The sequence below is a fragment of the Macaca thibetana genome, chromosome 11 (assembly GCF_024542745.1).
Source record: "Macaca thibetana thibetana isolate TM-01 chromosome 11, ASM2454274v1, whole genome shotgun sequence".
In the NCBI taxonomy this organism is placed as follows: Eukaryota; Metazoa; Chordata; class Mammalia; order Primates; family Cercopithecidae; genus Macaca; species Macaca thibetana.
The window spans coordinates 1,533,583-1,549,971 of NC_065588.1; the positions used below are offsets into that span (position 1 = coordinate 1,533,583).

General features: G+C 47.7%; 1 long non-coding RNA gene across 1 annotated transcript; it reads left to right on the forward strand.

The window, feature by feature from the left end:
- Window positions 1-660: 660 nt before the first annotated feature.
- LOC126930265 (uncharacterized) lies at window positions 661-14,170 on the forward strand. Its single transcript, XR_007717545.1, has 2 exons — window positions 661-1,082; window positions 8,824-14,170. It is a non-coding gene; the product is annotated as an uncharacterized LOC126930265 (long non-coding RNA).
- Window positions 14,171-16,389: the final 2,219 nt, after the last annotated feature.

Below are 16,389 nucleotides of genomic sequence, written 5' to 3' on the forward strand. Positions count from 1 at the left end.
TCAGCCTCCCAAAGCGCTGGGATTACAGGCCTGAGCAACCACGCCCGGCCAGGATGGTCTCTTGAATGAGAACTTTTTCTCCCTGCCTGTTAGTCACTGTGACAAAGGGGACCCAGGGAGACTGGAGCCCAACACTGGATTCTTTGTCAGGATGTCACGTCATGGGGTTCAGGCTGCAGCATGCAAGCCATCGCTGGCTCCAATATCCCTGAACTCTCCTACACGGACTAAACGTCACAAAAGGCCCTTGAAGAGTCCCCAGGCAGCCTCCACAGCGAGATAGCATTTTGATCTCCATTGCCTCCCACCCAAAACAGGCAGCCTGCTTTCCTTCTCCTGTCCCCTCATTGACTGCAAGCCCCTTGAGGGCAGGGCATGTGTCTGTTCTCGCTTTTGGGTCCCCTGCACACCCAGTCGAGCGTGCCCGTACACATGTTGACCTTGCCAAGTGATCAGCACTGATTTGAGGACTTGCAGGGCTCCCAGGGCTTTGTATTCCAGGACCTTCTTTTCCGCAGCTGGCACAGTTCCAGCCCATGTCATTGGAAATGTGTCGAGCCTTGAAATATTAGCATGGACATCCGTTATGACTCCAGCTTCCCCTGTGGGCGGGACAGGTCAGAGCAAGCCTACGCTGTGGCTACCTGATGTCAAGGGGAATCCCATTTGCTGCCTCTGTGAAATTCCTTGTTTCCAGGCCAGGGTCCAGGACAGCAGGGTCTGCTGCAGCCTTAGCTGCCTTGGTGCTGGGCCTGACTGCATCTCCAGTGCAAGCAGTTGGCAGGGAAGCAGCTGGGGCTTGACCCCAGAGCCTCAGGAACCTGTGTGAGGATCCAACCGCAGCCTCCTCTCCTCTCCTCACTCCCCTACTCTGAAATCTCCACACAGGTCCTCTGGTGCTCTTCAAACTTGTATTTCCTCCCAGGGGCACACAAGAGGCCTGATAAGTCTCCTTCTTTACTTCCAGGGAAACAGTACCGACTTCGGTGAGGAGGCAAACGCTCCGAATCTACTGCAGGTGTTAGTTCTGCAGAGGAGTCTTTCTGCTTAAGGGCTCATTTGATGTTCTGGAAACTTGCCAGGTACTGAAATACAGCCAGTCTTCCCAAAGATTCCTCCTCTCCTCTGAGTGCATGTGTGTGTGCGCGCGCGTGTGCGTGTGTACAGCCACACAACCCGACTCTGTGTTAACGCGCACACAGGCCCTGGCCAAATGTGAGGGTCTCCATGTTACGAAGGAAATGAGTCAACAACTTCAGCATTTTTGTTTCCCTCTGAGGCTTGCAAAGAAGGTGTTAAGAGCACAAGATTTAAATCATAAACTTTATTAAAAGCCAAACAGCCCAATGTGCTATTCTTGCCAGCTTGGACAGAGTCTTTGGGGTAATGCTACACTGAGCTAATCCAGAAGGAATCGAGTGGGGGAAGATGGCAGGGTGGGGGTGAGCCCACCGTCCAGCCAGGACAGGCAGAGTGAGGCACAGGCCCGACACAGCCACTCACCCGGTGGCCAGAGCAGGGTGGCGCAAGAACAGTCTAAACTGTTCTTGCTTCTACTGTCCTCATATTGTTTCCTTAGCAAATGGAGCCTCCTTCATGCCTAAAGAGCCCAGAGCAAGGCAGGGGAGGGAGGGCCAACTCCTGCAAGACTGAGAACTGGCCAGAATTGCCCATTTGCTAGACTAGCAGAGAGCCTAGTCCCAGTGGGTCCTCCCCGACAAAGAGCACCCGTTCCTTACCCCCCAACCCAGAGGCACCCTTTCTCCTCCAAACATAAGATGCTGCTCCAGCAGGGGCAGGGACGGTGTCAGCCTCCCACAAGACACACACGGGATAGTCCTGCTTGTAAGGGCGCCACACCCAGGGCAGGAATCAGAATGAAGACACGACTGCGCAGTGAGCACGGGCCTCCAGACAGGACCCGGCGTGGCAGACCTGCCAGAGAAGCTTTCACAGTGCAAAGAGCCGGCTCCACCTCCACCCAGACTGGGCTCCTCGACTCCCCACAAGTGCCCTGCCACCTCAGGCACCTCCCCCCACACCCACTCAGCGTCACCCCCTCCCCCGGCAGTTCAACTCCGGAAGGCTTGAATTGATGACGACATTTCTGCACCATGAGAGGCTCTTGAGATTCTGCATCACTGAACTTGCATCTCATCCCCACCATCCGACATAAGCTTGCAAGGACAGGACCTTGTGGCACCTGGGACAGGGACTGCCCCATCCTACCTGTGACAAAGCCCTCCCTCTGTGGAGCTGGCATCTCTGATTTCCTTGGCCTGAGGGAGGCAGTGAAGATGAAGGAAGGAGGGAGGGTGCCTTGGTGGTGGGCACAGCTTTGTGTTGGTCGTTCTCTGGCCACCGAGACTTCAGTGGCCAAATGGCTTCAGGAGACCCACTGGTCTTTCCTGTTTTAACAAAAGTATTGGTACTAGCATTAGGTGTTAAAAATTATCAGCACAGCTTGGGACCGGCCACAGAATTCTTCTGAATCTCCCCAGGATAACCTCGATAACCTCATGAGAGCATGGATGCTTTGCCCAGAATCTGCAACCTAGGAAGGTCTGTGGCACGCAGCGGGCCCTGAGAGACTTCACCTAAAAACTTTAGGTTCATTCCCCACCCGCGTGTGTATGTAGCTGTCTCTGTGGACAGTGATTAAATAGTCTTGACTGGATATCAGGGTCTGCAAAGCTGGGCGTCTGTTCAGCGAACTACCTCTTCCTGAGTTCCTCCGAATTCCTGTCCCTTAACAGCAAGAGACGCGACGCAGCTCACACAGGCTGGAGGGGCTGCTCGCTCTTGCATTCGGCCGCTGGCAGAATACGCCGCTTCTAGAGGCGGCAGCAGGGAAAGAAACGCTCCCCCTGCCCTCCCTCGGCGCCCTGGCCCCTCACCCGCCCCGCCTCACCTCACCTCACCCCCCTCACCCGCCCCCGCCTCACCTCACCCGCCCCGCCTCACCTCACCCCCCTCACCCGCCCCCGCCTCACCTCACCCGCCCCGCCTCACCTCACCCCCCTCACCCGCCCCCGCCTCACCTCACCCGCCCCGCCTCGCCCCGTCTCGCCTCACCCGCCCCGCCTCGCCTCACCCGCCCCACCTCACCTCACACCCCTCACCCGCCCCCGCCTCACCTCACCCGCCCCGCCTCACCTCACCCGCCCCGCCTCGCCCCGTCTCGCCTCACCCGCCTCACCTCACCCGCCCCGCCTCGCCTCACCCGCACCCGCCCCGCCTCACCTCACCCCCCCCTCACCCGCCCCGCCTCACCTCACCCGCCTCGCCTCGCCTCGCCTCACCCCCCTCACCCGCACCCCCGCCTCGCCTCGCCTCACCCCCCTCACTCGCCCCGCCTCGCCTCACCCGCACCCGCCCCGCCTCGCCTCACCCCCCTCACCCGCACCCGCCTCGCCTCACCCGCCTCGCCTCGCCTCACCCCCCTCACCCGCACCCGCCTCGCCTCGCCTCACCCTCCTCACCCGCCCCGCCTCGCCTCACCCGCCCCGCCTCGCCTCACCCCCCTCACCCGCACCCGCCTCGCCTCGCCTCACCCCACTCACCCGCACCCGCCTCGCCTCACCCGCACCCGCCCGGCCTCACCTCACCCCCCTCACCCGCCCCGCCTCGCCTCACCCGCCCCACCTCACCTCACCCCCCACCCCTCACCCGCACCCGCCTCGCCTCACCTCACCCCCCTCACCCGCACTCGCCTCGCCTCACCTCACCCCCCTCACCCGCCCCGCCCCGCCTCGCCTCACCCGCCCGGCCTCACCCCCACCCTCACCCCCCCTCCTCACCCGCGCCTGCCTCACCCGCGCCCACCCTTGCCCGCTAATTGCCAGTTGGGCTCTGGGGGGTGCATCTCCAACCCCAAACCTGTCAGGCCCTTGCCCAGAGCTGCCTGTGTTTTCTTTCTCTTCTATTTTTTCCTATGCTTAAAAAGATCCCACCACAAAAATGTTTTCTTCTCTTCCTCCACTTGTAGCGACTGGGATCAGGAAACCGCAGGGTGGAAATTGCGGGGGCCTGTGGCCCAGAGTTCTCCGTATTCGGGTGCTGATCAGGACGGGTTTCAAGATTGGAAGGAATTTCTCCTGGGTCTCCAGGACACAAAATCGCGGCTGTCTGCAGCTGGGCTGGGCTGGTGGAGGAGTTTCCTGACCCAAGCCCCGTGATTGACGTTCTGTGTCCCTCACTCGCTTTTGTTGAGATGCCCTTTGAGGTTTGCTGGTGTGTGTTTTGTCTCAGGTTTGCGCCAGTCACTGCACTGTCAGGGACTGGAGTTACCAAACAAGCCTGGGCCAGCCGGCCCCCACCTTGCCACCTCCCGCCACTGGCACCCATGTGGACCTAAGGTAGCTGGAGACAGCAAGTGAGGGGCAGGGAGGAAGGGCGAGTTATTGTTTGATGGGTAGAGTTGTTAGGGGTGATGGGCAAAGTTTTGGGTACAGATTGTGGTCATGGTTCCACAACATCGTGAATGAATTTAGTGCCACAGCATTAAATGTATTCACGGTGTGTACTTGTGTACTTCTGAATGGCTAAGATGATAAATATTATGTACATTTTACCACAATAAAAAATTAATGGATTCTGGCCAGGCATGGTGGATCACCCCTGTAATCCCAGCACTTTGGGAGGCCGAGGCAGGCAGATCACTTTAAGTTCAGGAGTTCAAGACTAGTCTGGCCAACATGGCGAAACCCCGTCCCTACTAAAAATACAGCCCAGTGTGGTGGCACATGCCTGTAATCCCAGCTACTCGGGAGGCTGAGGCAGGAGAATCCCAGGAGGCGGAGGCTGCAGTGAGCCAAGATGGCACCACTGCACTCCAGCCTGGGTTACAGAGTCTCAAAAAAAAAAAAAAAAATTAATGAATTATAAAAGCCAGTTTGCCAGCCTGGCACCAAGACCTCTCCCCCCACAGACCCCTGGCCCAGCACCCCAGGCCTACCGGCGCTGGTGCCCACCCTGGGCTGGGTTGAGGGTGGTGTCCCTGGGCTGTTGAGAGGCTCCTGGCCCATTCCCGGCCCAGCCCTTCCTGCAGTCGGGAGGCAGCACCTCCCCAGCCCTGCAGACCCAGGCTGTCTAGCCACTGTGTTGGCTCCCTCCCGCCCAGTCAATAAGCATCTCTGAACATGTGTTCTGTTTTCTGAATGGGGAATAGGGCACAAGGAGGTTGAGTAAATGACTTTTTATTCGATCTGTTTGATTGAAAGCACAAACCTCCTGAGAAACTCATTTTATATAAGAATAAAAGAGGCCGGGCGCGGTGGCTCAAGCCTGTAATCCCAGCACTTTGGGAGGCCGAGACGGGCGGATCACGAGGTCAGGAGATCGAGACCATCCTGGCTAACCCGGTGAAACCCCGTCTCTACTAAAAATACAAGAAAATTAGCCGGGCGCCGTGGCGGGCGCCTGTAGTCCCGGCTACTCGGGAGGCTGAGGCAGGAGAATGGCGCGAACCCGGAGGGGCAGAGCTTGCAGTGAGCCGAGATCGCGCCACTGCACTCCAGCCTGGGGCACAGAGCAAGACTCTGTCTCAAAAAAAAAAAAAAAAAAAAAAAGAATAAAAGAAAGGCTGCTTTCAATTAAGGGCACCGCAGGAGGGCAGTGGGAGTCACCCCAGCTTCCCTCCGATGAAAAGAATCCCCTCCACGCGTGCATCCTCTCTGCCTCGTGAAGGCAGTCTTTTTTTTTTTTTTCGAGACAGAGTCTTTCTGTCACCCAGACTAGAGTGCAGTGGCACGATCATATCTTGACCTCCTGGACTCAAGCAATTCTCATGCCTCAGCCTCCCTAGTAGCTGAGATGACAAGCACGTGCCACCATACCCAGATAATTTGTTTTGTGCTTTTTGTAGAGACGGGGTTTCACCATGTTGCCCAGGCCGGTCTCAAACTCCTGGCCTCAAGTGACCTCCTACTTCAACCTCCCAAAGTACTAGGATTATAAGTGTGAGCCACCATGCCCAGCCCAGTTCTATTTTTGAACAGATTTTTATGTTAAAAAAGGCTTCCTTAAAGACTCGTGGATGATTAGAGCAGTAAAGGATCTTAGAAATAATCCTGTCCAGTCTCTTCATTCTAAACACAAGGAGGCCTCAAAATATGTGACCATGTGTTCAAGGTCACATGGCTATGCGTGGCAGCACCTGGACCCTGCTCCTCGGCTCCAAGCTCCCTCCAGTAGCATGCAAAAGATCTCGGAGCTGGGGCACCCTGGCCCCAGGTGACCTGGACACCCGCTAGTTTGTTCCCCCTACAGCCAGTTCTTCCTCCTGCCTTAGCCCTGACAATGTGCTCCCCCGCTCTGGGAAACTCCTTGTCCACAGGAAGTGAAGAGCGTGTCTTCCTGAGACTGACCCAAGAGCTGGGCAAGTACCACTGGCCATAGGCAGACCCTGAATGCCATCCCACAGCCCATTTGTACCTCAACAAGCATGAATCTTTTCTATCAGAAATAATAGCAAAGGTCAATACCATTTGCTCCAGCTAGAACTGAGTTCCCCATTGGGACCTCCTACAGAAGCTGCATCTCACATTTTATTTAATAAGCTGATGTCGTCTGGTGGAAACAGCAAAAGACTGTGCGATGCTTCCAACTGATAACATCACTCAGATTCTAAAATTCAGCAACTACAAAGTGTAGACATGAGCCTTTGGGGATGAAGATCAGGATTCACTCATTCCCCATTTTGGAGTCATAAACTGTATCTGCTGCCTCGTAAGTACCAAATCCAATGAATGCATCTGACAAAAATGCTCATGTGCGTTCAACTTCATTCACAACCTCCGAAAATGGCTTGAGAAAAAGCCCAAGACTTGGAAATAACTTTCTTTCTTTTTTTTTTTTTTTTTTTTTTTTTGAGGTAGAGTTCCACTCTTGTCGCCCAGGCTGGAGTGCAATGGTACAATCTCCGCTTACTGCAACGTCTGCCTCCCAGGTTCAAGCAATTCTCCTGCCTCAGCCTCCCGAGGAAATAACTTTCAAAAGTAACTTACCAATCCAACTATAACGCATCTGAAATACTTTTTTTTTTTTTTTTTTTGGCGGTGTTTCACTCTTGTCGCCTATGCTGGAGTGCAGTGGTGTGATCTCAGCTCGCTGCAACCTCCCCCTCCTGGGTTCAAGAGATTCTCCTGCCTCAGCCTCCCCAGTAGCTGGGATTACAAGCATGCACCACCATGCCCAGCTAATTTTTGTATAGTAGAGTAGAGACGAGGTTTCACCATGTTGGCCAGGCTAGTCTCAAACTCCTGACTTCAAGTGATCTGCCCACCTCGGCCTCCCAGAGTGCTGGGAATATAGGCATGAGCCACTGCTTCCGGCCTGAAGTACTTTTGAAGGAGCTATTATGTGACTGAAAAATAAGAAAAAATATTTGCACATTGAATTTAACTTCACGCATGAAGAATCACACAGTTTTCCTGATAGTTTTGGTATGGATGTGGGTGACTGCCTGAGTGGAAGGACTGCTGCACAGGTATATGGCACTCGCCTGCTCAGCCTTACACACCCTCCCATTCCAATAGGTCATTTGGCAGAAAAGAAAATGACTCTAATTTGGAATTATTTATTTTTAATCAACCCATATTGGGTCCTAGTATTTAATACTTCCTTTTCAAAGTATCTAGAAATACCTTAATAATTTCCCCTGGATTTTTTGCTGGAGATTAACATTAATAGCACGAAAGTAAAGAGAAAACATGGCCGGGCACGGTGGCTCATGCCTGTAATCCCAGCACTTTGGGAGGCCGAGGCGGGCGGATCATGATGTCAGGAGATCAAGACCATCCTGGCTAACACAGGGAAACCCCTTCTCTACTGAGAATACAAAAAAATAGCCGGGCGTGGTGGCGGGTGCCTGTAGTCCCAGCTACTCGGGAAGCTGAGGCAGGAGAATGGCATAAACCCAGGAGGCGGAGCTTGCAGTGAGCCGAGATCACGCCACTGCACTCCAGCCTGGGTGACAGAGCGAGACTCTGTCTCAAGAAAAAAATAAAATAAAAGAGAAAACATTTGTTGGTATTTTAGCCCCTACAGCAAAGGTTGGCAATTTTTTTCTGTAAAGGGCCAGAGAGAGAGCAAATATTTTAGCCAGGGCCAGATTCACAGGCAGTCACACAGGACTCTGGGTTTAGGGGCCACACTTGGTTTAATGCTCAACTGTTGCCATCGTGGAATTCTTAATATTTTTTTTAAACAAGGGGCCCTACATTTGCATATAGTATCTCAAATTATTGGCCAGTCTTGATTTTAGCGTATGAAACCTATACGGTCTCCGATGCCAGTATCAGAGTGCTAAAGCAACATATAAAAGATGGCACTGTTGCAATAAAACTATCGGTGCACACTGAAATTTGAATTTCATGTAATTCTCACGTCATGAAATATTATTCTTAAAAAATTTTTTTCCAACCACTTCAAAATATAAGACATTTCAGCTTGCAGCCTGTACAAAAATAGGTACTGAGCTGGATTTGATGGGGAGGCGTAGCTTGCCAACCCCTGCCTTTAAAGAAATATTTGGGAATACCATAATTTTCCTCCTGTTGCAATTCTGCATGGTGGCCCAGACTCCTGGGGACCTACCAAGCCTGCTCTGCACAGTTTGTGCTAACATGCTGCCCCACTGGGGCACAGGAATGAGGTGTTAGCAGTAACCAAGAGTTGCATGTGTCTACACTGTTGTGAGAGGTGGGAAATGTACCTGCGGCAGCACCGGTTCCTGTGACAGCCTGGACCTGACCCACATGATGGCAGTAGAGACAAAAGTCCAGCCATTTACTCCCTTCCCATTCCTCTCTCACTATACAGAGTCACTGTGGTCTCCGAGGTTATGATCCTGGTTCTCCTCCTCTGCCTGAGCAGACTCAGCAGCAAAACACACATGGCCGAGTCCTTCACCAGAGCCTCTCTGCATGGACCCCACGGTGCTTTCCTGGGGAATGAGGTTGGATGCTAGAAACCCAGCCTGACTCCTGTGCTCCAAGGCTCAAGAACACTCAGAAAGCCTCTCTGAAAAGCCCCCTTGAGCAGATGCCTTCAAGGTCTAACCGGCTCAGGAGGGTCACCAGAGCCCCACGATGCTGGCTCAGAGAACCTGGGTAACAGGAGAAGCAGCTTTTCCCACTCACTGCCTCTGACACAAGCTCATTCTCCACAGTCATGTGAGTTTCCCAAACACCTTCCTCCCTCTGGCGTGTCTCTCTCAAGCCTCAGTCCAGTGCATGTGATTTATGAAAGGCCGTGAGGTCAGGCCCACTCACGGCAACAGCCCCGGCCCCTTCCCCAGCCTCTAACCCGTTCTTCTTCAGTGACGCTTTCCATGGCTCCTTCCTGATTTGCTCATCCCCAGAGATGGATGACCAGGGTTGTGAGCGCTGGTGTCTGAGTTCATTCCAGATGCGGGCTTGAAACTGAAGGAGCCAAGTCAGCCCCCTAAGGAAGGTTATAATTGCTGAAGGAAATAATGAGGAGGGAGGTGGATGGACGGGCTATGGCTAAGAGATTGTGTGTCTTGGGACCTTGGCAACTCAAACTTCTCCACAAAAGCAGAGAAGGAACAAGGAGAAAGTCAGTGGCAGCTGGACCCCAAGCTCACCAGCACCCCAGCAGTGACTGTGTCTAAAGCAAGGTCATCCACATAGATGACTGCAGTGAGAGTGGCTACTCAGTTGCAAAGTAAGAATGAGCTCTCATTATTAGTGGCTGTTTTAAAATCATTTAACAATCTGGGCTAAGGGCTGTTGAGAATATAAAACGGTGTGAGCCAAGGAACTTAGCATCTGGTTAGAAAAGTAAAAGGAATTCATAAATACACATTTAATGCAAATAAAAGGCCATATGTGATAGGTTCATAATGAACTTATTCGACAAGCCTGTATTGAGTGCCGACTGTGTGCTAGACTTAAGTTCCTTTTTAAATTTGTTTTTACTTATTTTTAATTGACAAATAATAATTGTACATATTTATGGGATATATGAGATATTTTGATCTATCTGTATGTTATAGAAAGATTCAATCAATCTGAATAACATTCCCTCACCTGACTAACATCATTTTTTTGTGTGTGGCTAGAACATTAAATATCTATTTTTAGTAATTTGAAATATACACTATTATTGAGGTCACTGTGCAGAACAGTCACCAATACTTATTCCTCCAGTCTAACTGAAACTTTCTATCCTTTAATCAACCTCTTCCATTTCCCAATCCCTCCCCCTCATATTCCCAGCCCTGCCACTCTTTGCTTCTATGAGATCAACTTCTTTAGATTCCATATGTAAATGAGATTATACAGTCTTGTCTTTCTGCCCCTGGTTTATTTCACTTTAGCATAATGCCCTCTGGTTCCATCCATGTTGTCACAAATGACAGAATGTCCTTCTTTTTAAAGGCTGAATAGTATTCCATTGTGTATATATGCCACATTTTCTTTATCCAGTCATCTATTGATGGACATTTAGATTACTTCTATATTTTGGCAATTGTGAACAATGCTGAAATGAATGTGGGAGTGCAGATATCTCTGCAACATATCAATTTCAATTCCTCTGGATATATACCCAGAAACAGGATTGCTAGATCATATGGTAATTCTATTTTTATGTTTTTGAGGAACCTTCATACTGTTTTCCAAAATGGCTGTACTAACCTACATTCCCATCGACAGTGTACAAGGGTTCCCTTTTCTCCACAGCCTCACCACTAATTATCATTTGTCTTTTTGATAATAGGCATTCTAACATGTGTGAGGTGATGTCTCATTTTGTTTTTAATTTGCATTTCCCCGATGATTAGAGGTGTTGAGCATTTAAAAATATGGCCGAGCGCGGTGGCTCATGCCTGTAATCCTAGCACTTTGGGAGGCTGAGGTAGGCAGATCACTTGAGGTCAGGAGTTCAAAACCAGCCTGGCCAATATGGTGAAACCCTGTCACCACTAAAAATATAAAAAAATTAGCAGGGCGTGGTGGTGCACACCTGTAATCCAAGCTACTCAGGAGGCTGAGGCAGGAGAATGGTTTGAACCCAGGAGGTGAAGGTTTCAGTGAGCCGAGATCGCACCACTGCACTCCAGCATGGGCGACACAGTGAGATTCTGTCCCAAATAAAAAAAAAGAAAAGAAAAAGAAAAAAGAAAAAGAATGCCATCAGAGGATACTATATCTAGCAAAATTACCCTTCATAAATGAAGGATAAATAAAGTCTTTTTCAGACAAACAATAGCTGAGGGAATTCATCACCACTAGGTCAACCTGACAAGAAATGCTCAAAGCAGTACTATACTTAGAAGCAAAGGACAACAGTTACCATCATGAAAACACATAAAAGTATAAAACTCGGCCGGGCACAGTGGCTCACACCTGTAATCTCAGCACTTGGGGAGGCCAAGGCAGGCAGATCATGAGGTCAGGAGATCAAGACATCTTGGCTAACACGGTGAAACCCCATCTCTACTAAAAAAATATGAAAAAATTAGCCGGGTGTGGTGGTGGGCACCTGTAGTCCCAGCTACTCAGGAGGCTGAGACAGGAGAATGGCATGAACCCAGGAGATGGAGCTTGCAGTAAGCCAAGACCACACCACTGCACTCCAGCCTGGGTGACAGAGCGAGACTCCGTCTCAAAAAAAAAAAAAAAAAAAAAAAAAGTATAAAACTCACTGGTAAACTAAACACATAAATGAGAAAGAGAAAAGACTCAAGTAGTGTCACTACAGAAAACCACCAAACCATAAGGACAAACAATAAAAGAAAAAGGAGCAAAGAACATATAAAACAACCAGAAAACAACTAACAATATGACAGGAACAAAACCTCACATAGCAATAATAACCTTGAATGTAAATACTCCACTTAAAGATATAGATTGGCTGAATGGATTTTTTTAATGATCCAACTATATGCTGCCTACAAAAAACACACTTTACCTGTAAAGACACATAAAGACTGCAAGTAAAGGGATGGAAAAAGATATTCTATGCAAATGGAAACCAAAAACAAGCTATACTTATATCAGATAAGACAGATGTTAAGTCAAAAACAGTAAAGAAAATTAAAAGGCAAAAAAAGTCATTATATAATGATAAAGGGATCAATCCAGCAAGAGGATGTAACAATTCTAACTATATGCACCTAACACTACAGCACCCAGAGTCATAAAGCAAATATTACTAGATCTAATGAGAGAGATAGACTCCAGTGCAATAATAGTGGGGGACTTTGTTACCCCACTCTCATCATTCAACAGATCATCTAGAGAGAAAATTTAAAAAGAAACATTAGATTTAAGCTGGACTTTTGGCTAAATAGACCTAAAGATATTTACAGAACGTTCTATGTAATAACTTCAGAATACACATTCTTCTCATCAGTACATGGAACATTTTCCAGGATAGACCATATGGTAGGCCACAAAACAAATCTCGACAAATTTTTAAAAATCTAAGTCATATCAAGTATCTTCTTAGACCACAATAGAATAAAACTAGATAGCAATACCAAGAGGAACTTGGGAAACTATAAAAATACATGGAAATTAAACAACATGCTCCTGAATGATACTTAGGTCAGTGAAGAAATTAAGATGAAGATTTAAAAATGTATTGAAACAAATGATAGTGGAAACACAACATACCAAACCTGTGGGATACAGCAAAAGCAGTCCTAAGAGAAACGTTTATAGCAATAAATGCCTAAGTCAAAAACACAGAAAGATTTCAAATAAACAATCTAACAATGTACTTCAGAAACTGGAAAAGCAAGAACAAACCAAAATTAATTCCCAAAATTAGCAGAAGAATTAAATAATAAAGATCAGAGGGCTGGGCACGGTGGCTCACACCTGTAATCCTAGCACTTTGGGAGGCCGAGATGGGCAGATCACCTGAGGTCGGGAGTTCAAGACCAGCCTGACCAACATGGAGAAACTCCGTCTCTATTAAAAATACAAAATTAGCTGGCATGGCAGTGCGTGCCTGTAATTCCAGCTACTCTGGAGGCTGAGGCAGGAGAATCACTGGAACCCATGAGGTGAAGGTTGCAGTGAGCCAAGATTGCACCATTGCATTCCAGCCTGGGCAACAAGAGTGAAACTCCATCTCTAAAAAAAAAAAAGAAAAAAAAAAAAAAGACATATATATGTATATATCAGAGAAGAATAAAATAAAGACTAAAAAAATTACAAAGGATTGATGAAATGAATAGTTGGCTCTTTGAAAAGACAAACAAAATAATAAACCACTAGCTAGACTAACCAAGAAAAGAAGAGATAAGACCCAAATGAACAAAATCAGAAATGAAAAAGGAGACATTACAACTGATACCACAGGAATATAAAAGATGATCAGAGACTTTTTTTTTTTGAGACAGAGTCTCATTCTGTCACCCAGGCTGGAGTGCAGTGACACGGTCTCAGCTCACTACAACTTCCACCTCCCTGGTTCAAGCTATTCCCCTGCCTCAGCCTCCCAAGTAACTAGGATTACAGGGGCATGCCACCACGCCTGGCTAATTTTTTTTTTTTAAGTAGAGATAGGATTTCACCACGTTGGCCAGACTGGCCCCAAACTCCTGACCTCAGGCAATCTGCCTGCCTCAGCCTCCCAAAATACTGGAATTACAGGCATGAGCCACTGCACCCGGCCTTTCAGAGACTATTATGAACAACCATATGCTAACAAATTGGAAAACCTAGAGGAAATGGATAAATTTCCTGGAAACATGCAACCTAGCAGAGTGAATCAGGAGGAAGTGGAAAACCTGAACAGACCAATGATGAGTAGCAAGACTGAATCAATAATACAACGTTTTCTAACAAAGACAATCCCAGGACTGAGTGGATTCACTGCTGAATTCTACCAAACCTACAAAAATGAATACCAATCCTCTTTATCTAAAAATATCTCAAAAAATTGAAGAGGAGGGAATTCTCCCTAATTCATTCTACAAAGCCAGCATTACCCTGATACCCAAACCAGACAAGGACACAACAAAAAAAGAAAACTACAGGCCAATATCCTTGATTAACATAGATGCAAAAATTCTCAACAAAATATTAGCAAGCCAAATCCAACAGCACATCAAAAAAAAGATGTACCATGATTAAGTAGGATTTATACCAGGAATGCAAGGATGGTTCAACATATGCAAATCAATAAATGTGACACATCACATCAACAGAATGAAGGACGAAACCCATCTGATCATCTCAATAGATGCAGAAAATGCATTTGATAAACCTCAGCACCCCTTTATAATTTAAAAAAAAAAAAACTTCCAACAAACTAGACATACACAGAACATGCTTTAACATAATAAAAGCCATATATGGCAAATCCACAGCTAATATCATACTGAATGGGGAAAAGTTGAAAGCCTTTCCTCTAAGAACTGGAACAAGACAAGGATGCCAACTTTCACCGCTTCTATTCAACACAGAACTGGAAGTCCTAGCCAGAGCAATCAAGCAAGAGAGTGACATAAAAGGAATCCAGATTGAAAAACCAGAAATCAAATTTTCCCTCTTTGAAGATTACATGATCTTATATCTAGAAAAAACTAAAGACTGCACCAAAACTCTTAGATCTCATAAATTCCATAAAGTTGCGGGATACAAAATCAACACACAAAAGTCAATAGTGTTTCTTTTTTTTTTTTTTTTTTGAGACAGAGTCTCGCTCTGTCACCTAGGCTGGAGTGCAGTGGCTGGATCTCAGCTTACTGCAAGCTCCACCTCCCAGGTTTACGCCATTCTCCTGCCTCAGCCTCCCAAGTAGCTGGGACTACAGGCGCCCGCCACCTCGCCCAGCTAGTTTTTTGTATTTTTTAGTAGAGATGGGGTTTCACCGTGTTAGCCAGGATGGTCTCAATCTCCTGACCTCATGATCCGCCCGTCTTGGCCTCAGGCGCCCGCCACCTCGCCCAGCTAGTTTTTTGTATTTTTTAGTAGAGACGGGGTTTCACCGTGTTAGTCAGGATGGTCTTGATCTCCTGACCTCGTGATCCGCCCATCTTGGCCTCCCAAAGTGCTGGGATTACAGGCTTGAGCCACCGTGCCTGGCCTAAAAATCAGTAGTGTTTCTATGCACCTATAATGAACTAGCTGAGAAAAAAATCAAGAAGCCAATCCCATTTACAATAGCCAACAAAAATAAAAATACCTAGAAATAAATTTAACCAATAAGGGGAAAGACCTCTAAAAGGTAGACTCCAAAACACTGATGATAGAAACTGGAGAGGACACAAACAAATGGAAAAACATCTCATACTCATGGATTGGAAGAATTAATATTGTTAACATGACCATGTTGCCCAAAGCAATCTACAGATTCAGTGCAATCCCTATCAAAATATCAACATCATTTTTCACAGAAATAGAAAACATAGTCTTAAATTTCATACCGAACCAAAAAAGAATCAGAATAGACAAAGCAATCTTGAGCAAAAATAACAAAGCTGAATCCATCACACTATCTGACTTCAAAACATACTATAAGGATATAGTAACAAAAACAGCATAGTATTGACATAAAAACAAACACATAGATCAATGTAACAGAAGGGAGAGCCCAGAAATACACCCACATATTTACAGCCAACTGATCTTCAACAAAGCTGCCAACATCATACATTAGGTAAAGGACACCCTTCAATAAATGGTGCTGGAAGAACTAGATATTTATATGCAGAAGAATGAAACTGGACCCCTAACTCTCACCATGTACAAAAGTCAACTCAAGATGGACTACAGACTTAAACACAGCATCTAGGGCAACATAATGAGACCCCATCTTTACAAAAAAATTAAAAAATTAGGCCAGGCATGGTGGCCCATGCCTATATTCCCAGCACTTTGGGAGGCCAAGGCAGGTGGAACACCTGAGGTCAAGAGTTTGAGACCAGCCAAACCAACATGGAGAAACCCTGTCTCCACTAAAAATACAAAATTAGTCAGGCATGATGGCACATGCCTGTAACCCCAGCTACTAGGGAGGCTGAGACAGGAGAATCACTTGAACTTGGGAGGTGGAGGTTGCTGTGAGCCGAGACTGTGCCATTGCACTCTAGCCTGGGCAACAAGAGCAAAACTCAATCTCAAAAAAATAATAATAAAATAAATAAAAAATTGGGCAGGTGTGGTGGTGTGCACCTGTACTCCTGGCTACTCAGGAGACTGAGGTGGGAGAATCACTTGAGCCCAGGAGGTGGAGGCTGCAATGAGCCATGATTGTGCAACTGTACTCCAGACTGGGTGACAGCATGAGACCAGTCTTTAAAAAAAAAAAAAAAAAGACTTAAACACGAGACCGAAACTATAAAACTATTAAGGGAAAACTCTTCAGAATATTGGACTAGACAAATATTTTATGGCTAAGACC